Below are 18583 nucleotides of genomic sequence, written 5' to 3' on the forward strand. Positions count from 1 at the left end.
TGAGCCGAAGTCGGACGCTTAACCGACCGAGCCACCCAGGCGCCCCAAAGAAGGGTTGTTTGATCTTCAGCTTTACACAGAGAAATTTCTGGAGCAAAATGTGAAGATTTTGTGGTTGTTGAATTGCAGAGGGTATGAGTCATTTATAAATATTAGGGAAAATGAAACATGTGCTTGTGCCCAAATGTAGCTAGCAAGAAAGTTAATGATCACCCACATATCTCCCCTTAATTACCTAATTAATCTAAATACCTCCTACCATCTTCTGACCTTGGTCTTCCCACATGTCCCCATTTATTGTGTATGACCTAAATGAAACAGCATGATCACCCCAAACAAAAAAACCCACAGATAACCAGGAGAAGCCACATGTTTGAGAAAGACTCCCATTATATTTTCAAGTAACTCTGTATTAACACACACTTTTTTTTTTTTTTTTTTTAGAATCTCAAACCCTGGGAGGAGGATTTAAGATGCAAGTCAAAGGCAAAGTGACCTCATGCTTTTTCTTCAAATACTGCTGGTTCTCAAGAGGCAGGAAGCCAACTCCAGAGGCCTCTTGCTTTGTGATAATCCTTCAGGACACAACAGAACAACAAAGCACCAAATGTTTGCCTGTAGGTGGCTATACTTGACACAGACCAGGATGAGGTCTGTCCAGCTGCCTCTCTCTCAACACCAAAATGCACCTTGAGATCTGGCTCTCTTTGGCTGATTAATATCTTTTCTTCTTGTTGACATCCGTGCAATGGAAATCTGGCCTTTGGGGGCCCCTGCAGATGACTTTCTCCCATGATACTCTCTCTATCTGCCTTTGTTTTTGGAAGCTGTTTTTATGCTCACTTAGACTTCTCTTTGGAGAGACAGCATTGGAGAAAACTGAAATAATTGGACTCTGGGGAGAGCTGAGTTGCAGAGCTGAGGCTTAAATGAACTGACAACATAATTTTCTCCATATCATGTTTTTAATTTCAAAAGCCTGCTCAAAAACTGGCTCCTAATTGAAGAATTCTATTTTTTTCATCATCATCATTATTATTGTATATTACTATTAGCAATCAGTTATTGCATACCTACTCAATAAACATCGTGCTGGGCCCTCGAGCTCATTTTCTGGCATCCGTAAGAAACAAGAATTGTGGGGTTTTTTTGTTTTTTGTTTACCGTTTATTTATTTATTTTGAGAGAGAGAGAGAGAGCGAGAGAGAGAGAGAGAGAGCATGAGTGGGGCAGGGGCAGAGAGAGAGGGAGAGAGAATCCTAAGCAGGCTCAGTATGGAGCCTGACTTGAGGCTCGATCCCACAAAATTTGAGATCATGACCTGAGCCAAAATCAAGAGTCAGACGCCCAACCAACTGAGCCACCCAGGTGCCCCAGAAACAAGTATTGTTAATTCTATCTCAGAGATTTGAAAACTGAGTGTCAGAAATAAAAGGCTAATAAAGGGCAGACAGAGGCAAATTAAATGGGAAGCTAATGAAACTAAGGAAATTCAAGGTACCCTGTCTTACATGGAACTCTTTCAAGGGCCTGCACCTAATATTGCATGCATAAGCTTTAGTCTTCTCCTTAAGAGGAGCTTTCAATATTGTATAGCATTCAGTCCTCACCAAATCTGGATCTGTTCCTGATGTGGAGCCCAGAATTATCTGACTTTGAAGCCTATGCTCTTCACACAGAACTATTGTTCATCATGAAATGCAAAAGTCAGAAATTATGCTCCCTAAATCTGCATAATGTCAAATATGCCAATACCCTGTTCAAATACTATGTGAGTCACTTGTTTGTGGAATCAGAAACACATATCAGCCGAGACTCATCTGTCACCATGTGGCTGGTGGGATGAGAGTCATATGAGAGAGTGGTTCAAAGGACAGGCTTTGGTGCTGACTCCCTGAGTTAGAATTCTCGTTCTACCACTTCATCTTTAGCTGTGTGTGTTTAGGGAAGTTACTTAACCTCTCTGTGCCAGAGTTTCCTCTTCTGAAAAATAGGTACAATAATGGTTCCTACTGCATAGGAATTTATGCATGTCTGTGTGTATTAAACGAGTTAAAACGTTTTTTCAAACTGTAGGTCAAGAACCATTAATGAATCATGAAATCAATTTAATGAGTTAACCAGCATTTAAAAAAATTTTTTTTGTTTGTTTATTTTTGAGAGAGAGAGGCAAAGCTTGAGCAGGGGAGGGGCAGAGAGAGGGAGACATAGAATCGAAGTAGCCTCCAGGCTCCGAGCTGTCAGCACAGAGCCCGATGAGGGTCTTGAACTCACGGACAGTGAGATCATGACCTGAGCTGAAGTCGGACGCTCAACCGACTGAGTCACCCAGTAGCCCCCAGCATTTTTGTTTTTTTAAATAGAAGATATCAGATTGCATTGCACATAAGGTAAGTAATTGGTCTTTTTTTTTTTTCATGTTTATTTATTTTTGAAAGAGAGCGCAAGCACGAGCAGGGGAGGGGCAGAGAGAGAAAGGGAGGCGGAGGCTCTGAAGCGGGCTGCAGGCTATCAGTGCAAAGCCCAACGTGGGGTTTGAACCCATGAATCGGGAGATCACGACCTGAGCCAAAGTCGTATGCTCAATTGACTGAGCCACCCAGCACCACCCCCATAATTGTTTTCTGAAAGTTTCGTTTCTGTTGTATATAGTATGAAAGTATGTATATATGTATGACTGTGCTGTATTACTCTGTAAAATGTTGCTGTGAGTCACCATCCAAAAGTTTTGAAAACCTGTGAATGAATACAACCAAAGCCATTAGAAGCATACTGGGCACCTTGTGAGCACACGGTAAATGTTAGTTATTACCATGGTGGTAGACCTACGAAAGTAGTCATAGGTGTGCTTAATGTAGTCCAGATGTTTTGTTTGCATTATTTGTGTCCTTTAAAACAAGTTGCTCTGGAGACCACAAAATCAATTTTGTGGGTTGGGACAGAACCAATGTTTACTGTTAGGTAGACAAAACAGTATTAATGGAATGTTTTACACCTGCCCACTGGTTGTTTCGATATTGTTTGCTTCCAATGTATATTTCGGATGGAATCATTTAAAAAGCTCATCTTTCTAAGCTCCTGCTCCCTACAAAGGGAAATGGCACAAGAATGTATAAAAAATAAAAATCTGTGGGGCCCCTGGGTGGCTCAGTCGGTTAAGGGTCTGACTTCGGCTCAGGCCATGATCTCACAGTTCATGAGTTCGAGCCCCACGTTTGGTTCTATGCTGACAGCTCAGAGCCTGAAGCCTGCTTCAGATCCTGTGCCTCCTTCTCTCTCTATTCCTCTCTTACTCCCACTCTGTCTTTCTCTCTCAAAAACAAATAAATAAAGATTTTTTTTAATTTAAATAAAAATCTAAGAAAAAAATTATATGTCTCATGTAATCCTAATGTTCCTTTAAAAATAATGTTTTATTATTATAAAATCATGCATGTCCAGGGTAAGGGTAGAAAGCTAGAAAATCCAACTAAGCAAAAACATAATAGCATCATCCCATTACCAGAGATTACCGCTGTTAAGATCTTAGTTAACATCAATTTGTATCTTTTTTTTATATACCTAGTTTTTAATTCAATAAAATTATATCCTACATATTATTTTGTGAACCTTTTTTTCAGTCAACAATCTCTTTCTCTTCAATCCTATAGACTTTCGTTTTATTTGATATCCAAACTATATTCAAATTTCCCCCCAAATATCCTTCTTAGCAAGTTTGCTGAAAGCAGTATTGGTATATTCCTTGATCTGGTTATGACCCTTAGTGTCTTCTGATCCTTTTGTCATGACATTGACTTTCAGAGAGCCCAGGCCAAGTGTCCTGCAGAATGTTTCAGTTTTTGATTTCTCTGTTTACTTCTTTGCACCAGTGTTTACCTTGCACTTTGCATTTACTGTAAATTAAAAGTTGTATCTAGGGGCGCCTGGGTGGCTCAGTAGGTTAAGCGGCCGACTTCGGCTCAGGTTATTATTTAAAATAAATAAATAAATAAATAAAAAATAAAAGTTGTATCTAAAGGTGTGACATAAATAAATAAATAAATAAATAAATGTGTGACAGACTTAATTTAGACATTTTGGCTAGACTATAGTTTTAGTAGTGTTATGTATTCATATTACATCATTAGAAGACACCTAATGTCTAGACCCATTACTGATGCTGAAATTCACCAGTCTTAAGGGGAATGATAGCCTGATTCTCCCACAATATAATTACATCTACTCCTCCAATTTGACACTAAAAATGAACCAATATGGTTATTAACTGAGACTATTTGTGCATCCAGTTCTCTGTCAACCATTCATTGAATTATTTAGGTATAGCAAACAATAAATGGCACATTTTTAAAGAGTACTGTGTTATTTTTTTAAAATGTTTATTTATTTTTGACAGAGAGAGAGAGACACAGAGCATGAGCGGGGGAGGGGCAGAGAGAGAGGGAGACACAGAATCCGAAGCAGGGCTCCAGGCTCCGAGCTGTCACCACAGAGCCCGACGCGGGGCTCAAACTCACAGACCATGAGATCATGACCCGAGCCAAAGTCGGACGCTCAACCGACTGAGTCACCCAGGTGCCCCCTGTGTTGATTTTCTATTGCTGCTGTGACAAATTAGCACGAAGTAGGTTAAAACAACACAAAATTTATTATCTTACAGTTCTGTAGGTTAGAAGTTCAACATGGGTCTCACTGGGTTTAAGTCAAGATCTCAGCAGGACTTCATTCCTTTGTACACGCTTGAGAGGAGAATCCATTTCCCTGCCTTTTCCAGCTCCTAAAAACTGCCCACTGCCTTGGCAGGTGGTCCCCTTGGTCCACCTGAAAAGCCAGCAACATTTCATCTCTTTGACCATTGTTCATACTCCTCTCTTTCTCTCCACTTCTATTTTTTTGTAAAGATTTTATTTTTAAGTAATCTCTACACCCAACGCAGGGCTCAAACTCACAACCCTGAGATCAAGAGTTGTACACCCCACCAAATGAGCCAGCCAGGCACCCTCTCTTCCATTTTTTTTTTAAAAAAGTTTTTATTTATTTTATTTTGATAGAGAGAGACAGAGAGAATGAGCGAGGGAGGGTCAGAGAGAGAGAGAAAGAGAGAGAATCCCAAGCAGGTTCCATGCTGTCATTGCGGAGCCTGATGCAGGCTCAAACCCACGAGATCACAATCTGAGCCAAAACCAAGAGTCGGATGCTTAACCAACTGAGCCACTCACGTGTCCCCCCTTCCACTTTTAAGAACCTTCTTGATTATATAGGGCCTACCCAGATAATCCAGGATAATATATTTTAAGGTCATCTGATTAAATTTAATTCCATATCCTACCTGAACTCCATTTTGCCATATAACATACACATTCATAGGTTTTAGGGATTAGGATGCAGACATGTTTGGGGAACGATTATTCTGCCTACCACAATCTGCTCTGTGATCCCCAAAGATTTAAGTCCATCTCTTATGCTAAATATATTCACCCATTCCAAGATCCCCCAAATCTGAACACAATAGAGCATGAACTCAAAGCCTAAAATCTCATCATTGAAATCACCTAAATTAGATATGAGTGAGACTCTGGATATAGACCATCCTGGGGCAAAGTTCCTCTCCATCTGTGGACCTGTGAAACTAGAAAGTTTTCTGCTCCCAAAAGACAATGGTGGGACTGGCATAGAATAACAGTTATAGACATTCCTATTCTAGAATGAAAAAAGGAAATCTCTGGTCCCAAGTATTCCAAAATTCAGTCAGGTAAACTCCATCAGGTTTCAAGGCTTGGGAATAATCCTTTGGCTCTCAGCTCTGTTCTCTGGGTTTGAGGCTTCATCCTGTCATCCTTCCTTTTTCAGGAAAGGTATATGTGTTCACAGCTGAGGAGTTTTATCAGCCTGCTTCCTGTCCGTAGACTTTGTGGGGTCTGACAGCCTTTTTTCATTTTATCTACTTGGCGCCCTTCAGTCCAAGCAGTTCTACTGAGTATAACCTTCTCAATAGCCTTGTGGGTCTCCTGTGCCTGTCATGGGGATTCACTGCGGTAGATAAGAGATTCTTCCACTTATCTTTCCTAGATAATCCCATCTCTAGCTTTTTCTTTTATTGAGATGGCTGAGGGGATCTATGAGTCATACCCTTAGTCTCTTGCAAGAGTTTTTTTGGTGGTTCCAAAGAAATCTGATGCAAACATCCATGTATAAGTCTTTGTGTGGACATATGCTTCCATTTCTCTTGGGTAAATACCTAGAAGTGGAATGGCTGAGTTGTATGATGCATATTTAACTTTTGAAAAAACTGCCAAACTGTTTTCCAAAGTGGTTGTACATTTTACATTCCCACCAGCACTGCATGAGAGCTCCAATTCCGCCATATCCTCACCAACATTTAGTATGGTCAGGGTTCTTGATTTTAGCCACTGTAATGGGTAGAGTACCTAATGCTTTTAACACCAGTTGACAATCCTTGCTTGAATCAATTTTATTAGAGCTTGCAAGATGCTGATTTTTATGGGGCGCCTGGGTGGCTCAGTCGGTTAAGTGTCAGATTTCGGCTCTGGTCACGGTCTCACAATTCATGAGTTTGAGCCTGGTGCCGGGCTCTGTGCTGATGGCTCAGAGCCTAAAGCCTGCTTCGGATTCTGCGTCTCTCTCTCTGCCTCTCCCCTGCCCATGCTCTGTCTCTCACTCTCTCAAAAATAAGTAAACATTAAAAATATGTTTTTAAACAGGCTGATTTTACATTTATTTATTTTTACATTTTTTAATGTTTATTTATTTTTGAGAGAAAGAGAGAAAGAGAGAGATGGAGTGTGAGCGGGAGAGGGGCAGAGAGAGGGTGACAGAATCTAAAGCGAGCTACAGGCTCAGAGATGTCAACACAGAGCCCGATGTGGGGTTCGAACCCACAAACCATGAGATCATGACCTGAGCCGAAGTCAGACACTCAACTGACTGAGCCACCCAGACGCCCCTTATATTTCTTTTATTTTAAATAATTTGTTAATGCTTGTTTATTTATTTTGAGAGACAGCGAGAGAGGGAGGGATATCTTGAGTGGGGGAGGGGCAGAGAGAGAGAGAATCCCAAGCAGGCTCCTCGCTGCCAGCACAAAGCCTGATGCGGGGCTTGACCCCACGAACCGTTAGATCATGACCTGAGCCAAAATCAAGAGTCAGACATTCAACCAACCGAGTCCCCCAGGCGCCCCTGATTTTATACTTCTAACATCACCTCTACATTGATTAGCTGGCGTTCTTAGTAAAATAGAGCTTTTGCTCATCAACTGAGGTTACATAGTTACCCTAAATATAGTTCCCACTAGAACAGAACTTAAATGTTTGAGTCTCTCCCTTCAGTTGCCCATTTTCAAAACAAAGAGTTGTTTTAATCCTTACACCCCATTTTGAGTCAGGCAGGCCATTCTCCCTTTCCCATTTTGCAATATGAAACATGATAGTGAGACTCAAAAGAGCTTGATACTGAAAAGTTGCTCAAGGTCCCAGTCTCAGCCAACAGCCAAGAATCCTGATAGGAGTTTGCTTCTAGATTTAATTAAACGTCTCGGTTGCCAAGGAACTCTGAAGACTTGTCACGGTATGCCCGGGCTGGGCGCCTGCTTCCTAGCAACGTGGTCATACTCTATGGAGAACCGTTTCACCTCCCAGCTGTTAACTCCCTCATTTGCAGCAGGACCATTACCAAGTGTCTCACAGTCTGTTGTGCTGCCCCTTCCAGCACCTGCGGTGTGGCACAGAAGCCAAACTCTGTGGCCCGACAGGCCTGGAATGCATTCTTTTGCCATTAAAGCCCCCTTCATTGACTTCTCTCTGAGCTGACTGTTTTCTTTCAGAAATTAGAATTAATTAGGGGTGACCTACTGGGCTAATTTCCAAGTCAGGATGGGGCAGAAAGTACCAAGAAGCAGAAAAGCCAGGAATCTGAAAGCAGGTTTAGATGGCAGAGTCAGTAAGGGACACGGAAGCTAAGGAGTAGGTACACAGGGCTGGTTTTTCAGCTGGAAGGCTCTGGAACAGAGGTAACAGCTGTTAAAATATTCAAAGACTTCTGTGTTTGTTGCTAAATAGCTGCTACTCTGAGAACGCCCATCCGTACCCCAGTGCCTGTCTCCTGCCCAGCTTGAACCCCAATCTCTTCTCTCACCACCCTCTCATGACTGTTTTCATTAGCTAGGGTCCAGGCTGAACCAGGGTTAAATATTTTGAATAACTCCCCTGGGTGTGGACACAGACTGGACTGGAATTCTAACTGGTATGACCTGGCACCTATATTCTAAGTTGAACATGAACACAGTGCTGTCAAACACTGTCGAGACACTGCCCACCCTTGGGTCATGTACTTGTGGGTAGTAGGTGGCTTGTGTGGTCACATGTACTTGTTACTGTTGGGATCAAAAGTTTGAAAAACCCAGGGATTCTTGGCAAAGGGGACCAAATACAGAGGTATGCAGCTTGTTTCTGGAAAGGAAAGACAACATGACTAGGAAGTAGGCAGGGCCAGGTATGAAGGCCATGAGGCTCATGGTCAGTCAAGAGTAGCCTGAAAGCAGTGAGACCCAAATGTGGGGCATAGGATAGAGTGAATTGGGGGTCTGAAGAACGTTGGGAACAGAAGGGCATGTGTCATATTTGGATGTTTGCGTTCTTTAAATTTTATTTTATTTTATCTTATTTTTATTAAAAAAAATTTTTTTAAACGTTTATTTATTTTTGAGACAGAGAGAGACAGAGCATGAACAGGGGAGGGGCAGAGACAGAGGGAGACACAGAATCCGAAACAGGCTCCAGACTCTGAGCTGTCAGCACAGAGCCCGACGCGGGGCTCAAACTCACAGACCGTGAGATCATGACCTGAGCCGAAGTCGGACGCTTAACCGACCAAGCCACCCAGGAGCCCCTAAATTTTATTTTATTTTTAAATAAACTCTACACCCAACGTGGGGCTCCAACCCAAGACCCCGAGATCAAGAGTCACGTGCTCCACCAACTAAGCTAGCCAGGTGCTCCTGGATATATGTTTTAAGCATGAAGGACTAAGCACCCCACCAAAGAGAAAGCAAAGAACTTAGGTCCTGAAAGTAGCCAAGCTCCTTATGGAGAGAGACATACAGGGAGCCAGGAGGAGACTGTAGAGGCCACTTTTAGTCAAAAAATTTGCTCAATGGAAACCTGAGTAAGGTCAAAAGACCCACAGTGACCAGTGGGCTGAATGCACACAGGCTCTTTAGGTGACCCACCTTGAAACAGCCATAGGCCCTAACTGACCAATTACAACCAGGCGCAGTCCCTTAGATTACCAAAAAAGGGAAAATTCCATACATCCCCACACTCCCTCACTCTGCCCTAAAAGTGTAGCCCCTCACCACCACCTCATCAGAGTTTCTGTCCTGCCCATGGCTCCCTTGCAGTGCAGTCAATAAACTTCTATCTCTCTCGTTCTGCCTTGGGTGAATTCTTTCACTGCATATGCTGCCAGCCCATACCCAACTGGGACACTCCACGTATGGTGGCCCCCCATTCAATCAGAATGCCCCACGGAGACCAAGAGGAAACCATGAAGCCTCCCTGCATTAGCAGGCAGTAGAGGAAGAAGCACCCTGAAGGGCCCTGAGAATGAAGAGCCACAGAGTTGGGAACTTCCAAAATGGGGAGGGAGAGGGACACCTGGCTGGCTCAGTTGGTAGAGCATGCGGCTCTTGATCTTGGGGTTGTGACTTCAAGCCCCAAGCTGGGTGAAGAGATTACTTACATAAGTAAAAAAATAAATAAATAGGGGCGCCTGAGTGGCTCAGTCAGTTAAGCGTCCCACTTTGGCTCAGGTCATGATCTCGCAGTTTGTGAGTTCGAGCCCCGCGTCAGGCTCTGTGCTGACAGCTCAGAGCCTGGAGTCTGCTTCGGATTCTGTGTCTCGCTCTCTCTCTGCCCCTCCCCTGCTCACGCTCTGTCTGTCTCTGTCTCAAAAATAAATAAAACATTTTAAAAAATTAAAAATAAATAAATGAAATGAAATAAAATAAAATGATATGAAGTGAAATGAAATGAAATAAAAAACTGGGAGGGAGAGGACAGAGATGCAAGAGAAAAGGAACCAATATGTGAAGGGTTAAATAGACTAGGATTCCAGATACTTGTGGTGTGGGGGGCAGCGCTCAGAAGAGTGTGGGCCTGTGGTTAGTATCCTGACTACAGGGATCAAACTTGGCTCTGGTGATTCTGAGCTCTGGGACGCTGGGTAAGTGACTTAACTTTTTGTGCCTCAGTTTTTTCATCCATAAAAGAGAGATAATGAGAACATCTACCTCAGAGAATTTCATGGAATAAATAAGAGCATTGGGAGGGAGAGGGGCACCTGGCCCCGCCATGGGGCTCTACACTGACAGTGTGGAACCTGCTTGGGATTCTCACTCTCTCCTCCCTCTCTGCCCTTCCCCCACTCATGCTTTCTCTCTCTCGCTCTCAAAATAAATAAATAAACTTAAAACAAAAAGCCATATTAATAAAAATAAATTTTATTTAAAAAAAATTTTTTTTTAATGTTTATTCGTTTTTGAGACAGAGAGAGACAGAGCATGCATGGGGGAGGGGCAGAGAGAGAGGGAGATACGGAATCTGAAACAGGCTCCAGGCTCTGATCTATCAGCCCAGAGCCCAACGCAGGGCTCAAACTCAGGGACCGCGAGATCGTGACCTGAGCCGAAGTCGGACGCCCAACCGACTGAGCCACCCAGGCGCCCCAAAATAAATTTTAAAAAAGGCTGTTAAGTGCTACCTGTAAGCCATATGCCAACTTATGACAGCTATGGGACGCGCTACCTAATTTTTTTACACTTTCTAGGACTGAGTTTCCCTGGCTATAAATTACAGATTGATGTGTAGACCCTAGAAATTCAGAAAAGAAGGGGAAAAAAGAAAGATAGCCATGGAAAGACAAATCTCTTTCCAAACACAGGATTAAGCTCACACTAGAAATTGTGACATCTTGACGCCTCTACCAGCCCCTCTTCAGCTGCTTCTTGTATTTTCTTCTCAGCAAACTCATTTCCCTGTATGTGTGATTTCCAGAGCACCAACCACGGTCAGTGAAATAGAGATTTCTCATCCCCTAGTTGCACAAGCAATCCTTTTACTCAGGCTGGATCCTTTTCCAGACCTCTTTGTGGGTCTGAGAACCAAATAAGGTAATACACTGAGGCAGGCTTTGCCGTTCAGGCCCCACCCTGGGGGGAAGAGGGTGGTGCTGAAATCAGAAAAAGGCTCAAGAACAGAGCTGCCAGAGGGGGCTGGCCCAGCAAGGAAGGACATGTGTTCTTGTAACATGTTGTTCCTTGGAGCTGAAAAAACAAACACACACACACCCAGAGATGTCAAAGGCAGCCTTTCCAAACGGCCACAATTTCTGAGCATGGCTACACTGCACTCTTCAAATAATCATCAGGCTCCAGAGTCACCTCCATCGAATCCCCACCTCCGTTCCTTACAAGTTGTGTGACCTTGGGCAAGTTACTTAACCTTTCCGTATCCCAGTTTCCACTTGTTTCAAGCGTAAAGTTACATTTTATAAGTCGGATAAATTCTAGAGAAAACCCCAGGGTGAAAGATTAGTGGGTGTGCTGGGTTGGGGGGAGGAGGGGCTACATGTGGAGAAAGGTATTTGGGGGGGTAGGCAGTGTCAGGAACAGGCAACTACTCAAATTAACCCTCAGCTCACTCCCAAACTTCAGTGGTCATGTGACATTCCAGTCCAGGGGAAATTGGATCACCAACTGAAAATGAAAGTTTGAGGGGCGCCTGGGTGGCTCAGGGGGTTGAAGATCTCTGACTCCTGATTTCGGCTCAGGTCGTGATCCCAGGGTCGTGGGATGGAGACCTCGGACAGACTCCATGCTGGGTATGGAGCCTGCTTAAGATTCTCTCTCCCTCTGCCCCGCTCCCCACCATTAAAAAAAAAAAAAAAGAAAAAAAAAGTTTGAAAACCTGAAACTCCGCGTTTCCCAAACTTTTTGATTCTGTGCCACACTTTAAGAGGACTTAACTTTCCCTAGATGCAACATGGTGATTGAGAGGGAGGAAGTGTAACTTGAACAAAACTATCAACTCTAACCTGGGATGACAAGCCCTCGTTTGCTGGCCCTGCCCCTTAAACTTTAAAACAAATATAGGGGCGCGCCTGGGTAGCTCAGTCGATTAAGCCTCCTACTCTTGGTTTCAGGTAGTAATCTCACAGTTCGTGGGTTCAAGCCCCGCATTGGGCTCTGTGCTGACAGTGTGGAACCTGCCTGGGATTTTTTTCTCTCTCCCTCTCTCTGCCCCTTCCATGCTCACTCTCTCTCTCTCTCTCTCTCTCTCTCTCAAAAATAAGGAAAAAAAATATAAACAAAAACTCATGAAACAAGCTACAGGTTTTTATCTGGAGAATAAAGCTTTATTTAGGTATACTTGTAATTTAAATTCTAAAATATGTGGCAAGCAGTTGGAAGCAATCCAGGTCTGCTCGGGTAGGCTGGAAGACGCCAGAAGCAAGGGGTACTATTGCTAGGGGTCCCTACCTCACAGTTTGTTTTTGCTCTAAGGCCAAGCCTGAGAGAACTGACTGCTGCAGAGCCTGTACGCAAGTGTGGACAGGGCTGGGAATGAGATCTTTCATAGTCATTTCTGATGAACATTTAATGTTGTCTTTGTGTCAGGCTGGCCTTTAAACGAAGAAGCTGGGAGCTCACCTGTCCCTTCTAAGTAACTGCCTGAAAATATGCCGTAATCTATAAAATGCTACATTTTTATGACATTAGCTACAGGATAACTCTTCCCTTTCTCCTTTTCTTCCTGCTCTCCTCTTATGGATTCTCTCCCTTTCCTTTTACTTTATTGTGGAAAATTTCAAACATATAACGAAAAGTGGACGGGAGTGGGGCGACTGGGTGTCTCAGTCAGTTGTGGCTCAGACTCTTGATTTCAGCTCAAATTCTGACAGCACAGAGCATACTTTGGATGCTCTCTCCCTCTCTCTTGCTCTCTGTCCCTCCCCCGCTGGTGCTCTCTTTCTCTCAAAACAAACATTTTTTAAAAGGAATTACAACAAAAGATAGGGACTTTAAAAATCATTAGCATAGTTCTTTAAAGATTAATCATAATTCCTTAATGTCATCAAATATTTAGTCAGTGTTCAGATCCCACATTTTCGTCGAGGGTCAAAACTCTGATGTATCATATCTATAGATTTGATAAATGTCTTAGCTTGGGTTGCTCTAACAAAGTACAGTAGACTGCATGGCTTATAAGCAACACAAAATTGGTGTGCCTGGGTGGCTCAGTCGGTTAAGCATCTGACTTTGGCTCAGTTCATGGTCTCGTGGTCAGTGAGTTCGAGCCCCACATCGGGCTCTGTGCTGACAGCTCAGAGCCTGGAGCCTGCTTTGGATTCTGTCTCCCTCTCTCTCTGCCCCTCCCCAGCTCACTCTGTCTCTCAAAAATGAATAAACATAAAAAAAAAATTAAAAGGAAAAACAAACAACATAAACTTATTTCTTACATTTCTGGAGGCTGGAAGTCTAAGATCAGGGTGCCAGCACGGTCAGGTTCTGGTGAGAGCCCTCTATTGGGTTGCAACCGGCCTGCTTCTCCAAGTGTCTTCACGTGGTTAAAAGAGGGCTAGATAGTCCTCTGGCCTCTTCTTGTGAGGTCACTGATCCCATTCATGAGGACTCCACCCTCATGAGCTAATCACTTCTTGGAGGCCCACCTCTACATGTAACCACAGTGGGACCACCTCTAAATGCAATCATATTGGGATTAGCGTTTTAATATGTGAATTGTGGGGGGACATAAATATTTAGTCTGTTATATTGGATTTATAAGATTTGCTTAGAGGCTTAGGATACTTTTGCTTGTCACAATTTTCTTTCTTCTTTTCCCTTAAAAAAATTTTTTTTAAAGATTTATTTATTTGTGGGGCGCCTGGGTGGCTCAGTCAGTTAAGCGTCCGACTTCGGCTCAGGTCACTATCTCGCGGTCTGTGAGTTTGAGCCCCGCGTCGGGCTCTGGGCTGATGGCTCAGAGCCTGGAGCCTGCTTCTGATTCTGTGTCTCCCTCTCTCTCTCTGCCCCTCCCCTGTTCATGCTCTGTCTCTCTGTCTCAAAAATAAATAAACGCTAAAAAAATTAAAAAAAAAAAGATTTATTTATTTGAGAGAGGGAGAGCGAGTAGGGGAGGGGGAGAGAGAGAGGGAGACAGAGGATCTGAAGCAGGCTCCCTGCTGACAGTAGAGAGCCCGATGGAGGCTCCGAACTCATGAACCGCAAAATCATGAGGTGAAACTCACATAATGCAAAATTAACCATGTTAACGTAAACAATTCAGTTGCACCATATAGTACCACCACCATCTCTACCTAGATCCAAAATATCTTTGTCATCCCAAAAGAAACCTCGGCATCCACTATGAATCTGCTCACCACTCATCCCTGACAACGCCAACCTGCATTCTATCTCTGTGAATTTACTCCTTCTGAATATTTCCTATCAATGGGATCATACAATACGTAACCTTTTGTGATGGCTTCCTTCACTCAGCGGCACGTCTTGAAAGTTTATCATTTTGTAGCATATATCAGTACTTTTTTTTTTTGTAGCTGAATCATATTTCACTTTTATCCCTACATTTACGTACGCTACGATTTGTTTATCCATTGATGGACACTTGGAACATTCCTACCTCTTGGCAATTGCGAATATTGGTGCTAATATGCATGTGCATGTTCTTGTTTGAGTACCAATTTTCAATTCTTTGGGGTATATACCTGAAAGTGGAATTATTAGGTCGTAAGGTAATTCTATGTTCACTTTTGTGAGGAATGGCAAAACCTTTCCGTAGTAGCTGTACTATTTTCCATTCCCACTGGCTCTACATGAGGGTTCTAATTTCCCCACATCCTCACCAATATTTGTTATTTTCCTTTAAAAAAATTATTATTATAGGGTGCCTGGGTGGATCAGTCAGTTAAGCATCTGACTCTTGGTGTTGGCTTGGGTCATGATCTCAGTTTTGTGAGTTCCATCCTGGCCTCTGGCTCTGTGCTGATAGCGCACAGCCTGCTTGGGATTCTCTCTCTCCCTCTCTCTCTGCCCCTCCCTCGCTCATGCTATCTCTGTCTCTCTCAACGATAAATAAACTTAAAAAAGAAGAAATTTGTTAAAAAAAATTATTATCATGGCCCTCCGAATGGGTGTGAAGTTGTAACTCATTGTGGTTTTATTTTGCATTTTCCTAATGACTAATGATATTGAGCATCTCTTCTTGTGCCATTTTTTATTTTTGTTTTTTCAATGTTTATTTCTGAGAGAGAGAAAACAGAGCATGAGCAGGGGAGGGGCCATTTTAAATCGAGTTGCTTCTTTTGTTGTTGTTGAGTTGTAAGAGTGCCCTATACTAGTTCTGGATATTAGACACTTAACAGATATACGATTTTTTCCAAATCAGATATATGATTTGCAAATAGTTTCTCCCACTCTGTAGGTTGTTATTCCATTTCAACCCCAACCTGTTGCACCACCAACTGGGGTACTACAATTCAGTCTGATATTAGACACTCAAAGTTAGCATAGACTGGCACTCAGTCAACAAGACTGACTCCACTTCAGACACCAGCCTCAGTATCTGGATGTCTCCAGGCTACCTGCACCCTTGAACATGTGGCTACAAATGTAGGTGTTTCCACGACACCCTGGGTTTGGTAATTCACAAGACTGATCCACAGAACTCAAGAAACCGCTATATTTGCTGTTCCGTTTTTATTATAAAGAATATAGGCCACGTGACTCTTGATCTTGGGGCCCTGAGTTTGAGCCCCATGTTGGGTGTAGAGATTATTTAAAATAAATAAACAAATAAAACAAAGGAGAGATATATATATATATATATATACATATATATATATATATATACATATATATATATATATGTATATATATATATATGTATGTCAGGAGGAACAAACTAGGGAGATGCATAAGGGAAGGTCTGGGAGGGTCCCCAACACAGAGCTTCTGTATTCTCTTCTCATAGAATCAGAGTGCATCACTCTTCAAGCACATCAATGTATTTACCAATTAGGAAGCTCCACTGAGCTTGTGTAGAGTTTTTAATGAGAATTTGTTTACATAGGTTTAATTGATTAAACCACTGGCTACAGGACTCAATCACCAGCTCCCACCCCCATCCTTCTCTTCCCAGCAGTGGGTGGGGCCTGGCTCAATGTCCCAACCTTCCAATCATGTGGTTGCTCAGGAAATTCCAAGGGTTTTAGAAGCTCAGTGTCAGGAACCTGGAACACTGACCAGACAAATTCTTTATTACACAGCAGCTGCCTTTTCACTTTTTAAATAATGCCCTTTAGTGCACAAGTATTGTTAATTTTGATGAAGTTCAATTCAACTATTTTTTCTTTTGCTAGTACTTTTGGTGTCATATATAGGAATCCGTTGCCAAATCCAAGATCATGAAGATGACAGTTTTGTGGTTTTAGATCTAATAGTTAGGTCATTGATACATTTACAGTTAATTTTTTTTATACAGTATAAGGTAGGATTTCAACGTCATTTTTCTTTTTCTTTTTCTTTTTTTTTTTTTTTGGCTTGCGGATATCCAGTTGTCACAACATCATTTGTAGAAAAGACTATTCTTTCCTCACTGAATAGTCTTGGCCCTTGACAAAAATCGATTGCCTATAAATGCATGGCTTTATTTCCAGACTTTTAATGCTATCCATTGGTCTATATGTCTATTCTTGTGCGAATACTACAATCAGTTGAGTACCAAAGCTTTGTAGTAAGCTTTGGAATTAGTGTGAGTCCTCCAACTTTGTTCTTATTTTTTAATACTATTTTTGTTTACTTGGGGCCTCTTGCAAATTCATACGAATTTGAGGATTGGCTTTTCCATTTCTGCAAAAAAGGCCTTTGGAATTTTGATAGGGATTACATTGAATCCATAGATTGCTTTAGGTAGTATTGCCATCTTAACAATAGTAAAGCCTTTCAATCCATGAACACTGGAGATCTTGTGTGTTAGAATTTTCAGTCTGCTGTAATAGACTTTTGCAATGTTTCAGAAAATTAAATGTATTGGGGCTCCTCGGTGGCTCAGTTGGTTGAGCGTCCAACTTCAGCTTGGGTCGTGATCTCATGGTTCATGGGTTCAAGCCCCACATCTGGCTCTCTGCTGTCAGCTCAGAACGTGGGGCTCGAACTCACAACCCCAAGCTCAAAAGTTGCTCTACTGTCTGAGCCAGCCAGGCACCCCAGATTTCTGATTCTAGTTAAGACTTATCTAAGGACAGTGAGAATTATTGATCTTACTAAGAAACAGTAGATTCTTAGAAAATAAAATAACAATGATTAGAAGTTTAGCTTAAACATACCAAAAAAAACTGGATTCAAGAATTTGAAACTGATTAATTTAACATAAATCAAAACACCAGAGTTAATCAATTATTCCTTTTCAGGCACAAGAGCCCCTCCCCCCTTGAAAATAAAAAGTCCGGTTGCCACATATAATCTTCTATGTGGAGGAGGGGAAAGTCTCCACGGTATTCATACTTCTAACATAGCATTGTAGCAGCTATCTGAGCCTGCCACAGAGAAACATAGTAAGCACTCATTTTTTTTTTAATGTTTTTTATTTATTTTTGAAGGAGAGAGAGAGAGCATGAGTGGGGGAGGAGCAGAGAGAGAGGGAGACCTAGAACTTGAAGCAGGCTCCGGGCTCTAAGCTATCAGCACAGAGCCGGATGTGGGGCTCGAACTCACAAACTGTGAGATCATGACCCGAGCCGAAGTCGGACGCTTAACTGACTGAGCCACCCAGGCGCCCCAGCACTCATTTTTTTTAAGTTTATTTTTTTGAGAGAGAGAGAGAGGGAGAGAGAAAGGGAGAGAGAGAGAAAGAGCAAGCAAGGGAGGGGCAGAGAGAGGGAGGGAGAGAGAGAATCCAAAGCCAAAAAAAATCTTTGAGTATAGTTGACCCACGATGTTACATTAGTTTCAGGAATACAGCATAGTGATTCCAAAAGCTAATCCAGTAAGCTATGTTCACCCTAAGTGTAGCTACCTTCTGTCACCATACACAATCACAGTATCTTTGACTATATTCCTTATACCGTACCTTTTATTCCCGGGACTTATTCATTCCATAACTGGAAGTCTGTATCTCCCACTCCCTTCACCCAGTTTGCACTTCCCTCACCCCTTCTCTTCTGGCAATCACTGGTTCATTCTCTGTATTTACAGGTTTGATTTTGCTTTTTATTCACTTTTTTTTTTTTTAAGATCCACCAGAGTGAAATCATATGCTATTTGTCTCTCTTAGTTTGACTTATTTCACTTAGCATAATACCCTGGAGGTCCATCCATGTTGTCACAGACGGTGCAAACTCATCCTTTTTAATGGCTGTGTAATATTTGTGACTGATTCACCTTGCTTCTTGGAAAGCACTTAGTAGGCACTCAGTAAGTACTTGTTGATATATGAATAAATACATATATAAAATGAACATTCTACACATTAATAAAATTTCCAATCTATTC

The sequence above is a fragment of the Panthera tigris genome, chromosome B2 (genome assembly GCF_018350195.1).
Source record: "Panthera tigris isolate Pti1 chromosome B2, P.tigris_Pti1_mat1.1, whole genome shotgun sequence".
Taxonomy (NCBI): Eukaryota; Metazoa; Chordata; class Mammalia; order Carnivora; family Felidae; genus Panthera; species Panthera tigris.